Source organism: Malaclemys terrapin, chromosome 10 (genome assembly GCF_027887155.1).
Source record: "Malaclemys terrapin pileata isolate rMalTer1 chromosome 10, rMalTer1.hap1, whole genome shotgun sequence".
NCBI lineage: Eukaryota > Metazoa > Chordata > Testudines > Emydidae > Malaclemys > Malaclemys terrapin.
The window spans coordinates 67,943,928-67,948,838 of record NC_071514.1 but is presented as its reverse complement, the minus strand read 5'-3'; the positions used below and the strand labels follow the sequence as shown (position 1 = coordinate 67,948,838).

At 41.7% G+C, this 4,911-nt stretch overlaps 1 long non-coding RNA gene across 1 annotated transcript; it reads right to left on the bottom strand.

Moving 5' to 3' along the window:
* Nucleotides 1-692: 692 nt before the first annotated feature.
* On the bottom strand, nt 693-4,663 carry LOC128843868 (uncharacterized). Its single transcript, XR_008446377.1, has 2 exons — nt 4,118-4,663; nt 693-1,273 (listed from the first exon to the last, which is right to left on the bottom strand). It is a non-coding gene; the product is annotated as an uncharacterized LOC128843868 (long non-coding RNA).
* Nucleotides 4,664-4,911: the final 248 nt, after the last annotated feature.

Genomic DNA, 4,911 nt, shown 5'->3' with positions numbered 1-4,911 from the left:
ATCTCTATAAAATGAAGAGGAAGTAACCAGCAGAAAAGGAGACCTTAACACCATTTACTGGAGAGGATTTTTGAGTGACTGTCACAGTTGTGATGGACCCAGATTATTTTAAATTAATTCATTCATTATCAACAATTTGCAAGTGGCACACAAGAATGATTCACCCAGAAATCCAGTGCAGGTGTAAGACCCACCTTTATTTGCCCATGGTAGGACTGAATCCCATGCTCACTTTATTCAGCAAGAGAGATAAGTAACTCATGCAGGAACCACAACACAGGTCCTCAGCTACCTTTAGCTCTAATATAAACCCTCTTCCTCCTTATTCTTACATCTGCTATTTTTAAACAGTATTTCTAGGGGGTGGGGAATTAAATCAAACTAGTAATACTGACTATGTAGGTTAAGCACTACCAAAAAACAATTGTCTTCTACTCAAGTTTAAAAAAAGTCTGTAGTTTCTAGAATGCTGCAATGTTAGGACAGTATTTTGGGATAAGGCTTCCTCTCATAGTTCGATCCTGCTTCTTCACATTACAGCAGTTCTTCCTGTTCTCTCAGAAGAAAAATGGTTGCCATGTCAAAACTCATTAATTTTATCTGTCCAGCTAAGATACTTAAAACAGTTTAAAAAAAAATCTGGAAAAGGAGTACATTCGGACATTAATGATTAAACATTGGGTCACAGTAAGTTGTGTATTTACAGTAAAAACCAAACTTTATTAAGTTTATAATCTTACATCAACGGTTTCCAAAACTGCTTCACAAAGGGATACCAAAATCACCCTTACAAATAAGGCATTGCACTGCCACAGTAAAAACACGTTCACAGTAATTTAACTTCTATACCTTGGTTAAAATGAGAGCTTTTCATTCTACTTTTTCAGGCATTTAAACAAGTATTTATACACGAGATGCTGAAATTACTTATGAAACACTGTTTAAGATTTTGTTAAAAGTGTAAACCGGTTAGTTTTCACATGCGAAATCTAATATGACTTAATTTAAAAAACAGAGGAATCTTTCATATGGCTTGAAATGCTGTCAATAAATACAATTAAAATTCTCTAGTCCAACACTGAAATATGTACATTTGGCAGAGAGATGGCTCTATAAGTCTAGTTGGTACAGATTCCAGTAAGGTAGTAGAGATTATTCCATAAATAAAGAATCCTCTTCAACAGGGAAATCTTCTTTCCAGTTTTCCAACATGCCACTACAACAGTTTTTTCTTAAGTGTCAGTAATATCAGTAGTCATGTCTTCAGTGGATGCTGAAGGGGGGGAAAAAATAAAAATTGATGTTTTTACCTATATTTCTGGCAAATAAGTTATCCAAAGTGTTCTTTACCTTTAATATATTTATTAAATTAATTTGAGTTTATTTTAGAACAGATTTACTTTGATTACAAATATAGACAGTTGCTTAAAGCTTGAACCTTTTTAGACTTCTAGTAATATGAAGTTAATGAAATGTCTTCGACTTCAGTGCAAAACATTCTCTGCTGACAGACTAATCTTTCCAGCATCTCTGCCCCAAACATTCAGTCTAGTAGGTCAAGTTAAGGAATTTCTCCCAGGTTTGTCCCAGCAGCAAGCAATCTTCATTTATGGGACAAAATATTAAGTACTTTTAGAAAACAATTTTCATAAGCATTATGAAATGGAGACTCAGTTTAATTCAGATGCAAACACCACTACCCCTACCCAAGGGAAAAAAAACAAAACAAAAACAAAAAACACACACACACACGCTATGTATAAGGTGAAGCTTACTACCTTGAATCTTATGTAATTCAGTTTGTGTTCTGTGTTGTACTCACCGATGCAATTAGACAAAAAGTTATTTGAAGCAGAGACCTGCTATTTACTTGGCAGAGCTCATTTATTACACGGTGCCACATATACCTTACTTTATAAATGTAACTAATAAACTTGGCTCCATACAGGTAACTAAAAAAATAGAAGCCACAAATGAATCCCATTTCAAAGAATAGGACTTGGTGAATATGAAAATCTAGTTAAAATTCAGAGAACTTTTCTTCCTTATCATTTGAAGTAACATTTGATTGAACTCATGTTCATTAAAATAAGCTAAATTTGCAGATACCACCTACTTGTTTTACTTATATGGGTAGTTCTAATACATTTTACACAAAACTTCCTTTAGCCCCTTTGAAAATCCTAACCTGAATCCTTTGAGTCAGGGACTGTGTTATTTTCTGAGTGCTATAATAAAAACAATCTTAAGATAAACAACATTAGCCATACTTTATAGATTTTCTTTCAAAGCATTCCTTTTCTGTAGTGCAAGTATAAATCAAATAGTTTGTGGATCTTAGTTATTTATTAGTTAACAATTAGTTATTTGTTATTAGTAACTAATACTAGTATTAGTAATATTAATTACTAACTAGTTTCTAATTAGTAACTAATATAAGTATTAGTAACAATTAGTTATTTGTGAATCTTGGTTATTTCTCCTTCAGCTCAAAATGTGTCCATTGCCATAAGTCAAGATATTAAACTTCAGAAGTTTAGTGACAGCCACACCCAGAAGCAAACAAAAGCAAGTCATTTGGTAATGAAAGCCTCTCTTAATTGCAGTTATAGTTAATGATAAACTAAATGCCACCAAGTCACCTGCTGGAGCAATGCTGTGCTGTCCCCTTACCTCCTCCTATAGGTTTCAGAGTAGCAGCCGTGTTAGTCTGTATCCGCAAAAAGAACAGGAGTACTTGTGGCACCTTAGAGACTAACAAATTTATTAGAGCATAAGCTGTCGTGGACTACAGAAAGAAGTGGGCTGTAGTCCACGAAAGCTTATGCTTTAATAAATTTGTTAGTCTCTAAGGTGCCACAAGTACTCCTGTTCTTTCTCCTCCTATAGGTTTCACATACAGGAAAGTGGAGCTGGCATGCTGCTTTAAGTTATCTCCCCACCTATCAGGTTTCCTCTCAGAATTCGGAAGGGCCAGTACAGAGAAAAATTAGTCTTATTTCCTTTCATCTATGCAGCATTTTTAGCAAACAAGAACTTTTGGGGGGGGATGGGGGGAGAGGGAAGGTGGGTAGCCCTTTCAATTAGTTCAGCTTTTTATCTGCTGCTTGTTAAAAAGTTAATTTTGCACGAACAGGACTGATACTGTAAAGTGTTTAGTGGTCAGCAAGTTTGCTTATATCGGGGTCAGCAACCTTTCAGAAGTAGTGTGCCGGGTCTTCATTTATTCACTCTAATTTAAGGTTTTGCGTGCCAGTAATACATTTTAATATTTTTAGAAGATCTTTTTCTATAAGTTTATAATATATAACTAGACTATTGTTGTATGTAAAGTAACTAAGGTTTCAAAATGTTTAAGAAGCTTCATTTAAACTTAAATTAAAATGCAGAGCCCCCCAGACCGGTGGCCAGGACCCAGGCAGTGTGAGTGCCACTGAAAATCAGCTCGCATGCCACCTTCGGCACCCATGCCATAGGTTGCCTACCCCTGGCTTATATCATAGTATAGCAGCCTTTCATACGACAACTAACAGGTTTTTATAGTTAGATCAACAATTTTCTTCTTTTCTCAATACTATCATATTACTAAAGCGCAGCAATATTTCAAACTAAATATAGTGTTCAATCATATAAAAACCCCAGGAAGGTAAAAAAAAAATCTCCTTAGGTTCTAATCCAAAACAAGTTTTCGCTCTGCCTCGCTAATCAGTTCTCCTTATTCTAAACTACACCCCTCTGTAGCACCCTCCCCTGCCAGTACCATGGAAACAGCATTGAAAGGTCTCTTGTTTGTCCGAGGAAAAGCAGCCTCGTCCCGCCTCAAGTTTGTATTTCCCAGACACTCCATGTCAAAGCCCCCCCGGCTCCGCCGCAATCGCGGCACAGCTCGCCCTGATCCACTACCCACCCGCTAGCGCCACACAGGCTCATCGCACCGACCGCCAGCTAGGCTGGAGCCCCTCTCCCCGCTCGGGGGAGAAGAGGGGCGTCCCTCGGGCGGGGGCACTGGCACCCGCTCCCACCCTCCTCCGGCCCGGGGGCGCGGTCCCCTTCACCCCGTGTCATTGCCATCGCTGCTTCTCCGTTTCTTTGACTTTGAAGCCGTGTTTGGTCCCACCTGGCGGCGCGGGGCTCAGACGGGCTGGGTGCGGGCAGGGCTGTCAGCGGGCTGGAGCTCCATGGTGGTGGCGGCGGCGGGAGCCGGGGGACTGGAGCGAGGAGCGGAGGAGAAGACGGTGGAGATGCGGGTGCTCAGCCCCCTCACCAGCCCCCGCAGCAGGCTGTCCCCGCGGCCCTTGGGCGGGCCCAGCCCCACGTCGTCGCGCAGCTCGGCGGGCGGCACCTCCAGGTTGCCCGCGTACCAGAACACCCACCAGATGAGGCTGAGGAAGATGCCGATGCCGCCCGCGTAAATGAGCAGGTCCGAGAAGAAAAGGTTGGCGAAGACCCCCGTCAGCAGCACGACCAGGCCCAGCGCATCGAAAGCCAGCGCCAGCCAGAAGGCGGCCACGCAGTGGCCCAGCCCGCCAGGAGCCACCATGGCGAGGGGACTGGGAGCAGCCCGGGTGGCTAAGCCTCAGGGCGGGCGCGGCCACGCACACAGCTGAGTGAGGACACGCCCCTCTACACCTGAGGGCAAAAATCTCCCCGCCCCTAGGTAAAGAGACACGCCCCTTTCTACTTCTCCCCGCTGGTTCTACTTCTCTGCAGCTGGTCCCGGTGGAAGGGGGCTGTGCAGAGTGGGTGCACTCAGGGATTTCCTTACACCCTCTCTGAATTTCCCTAACACCCCCTCCCCAAGTTTTGTGAACTAGTTACATGCAGTGTTGCCAATTTAGTGATTGGAAATTGAAATTGAAACATTAATACACACTTTAAAAGCGTATAAAGTGGATGATAAAATATATGTAT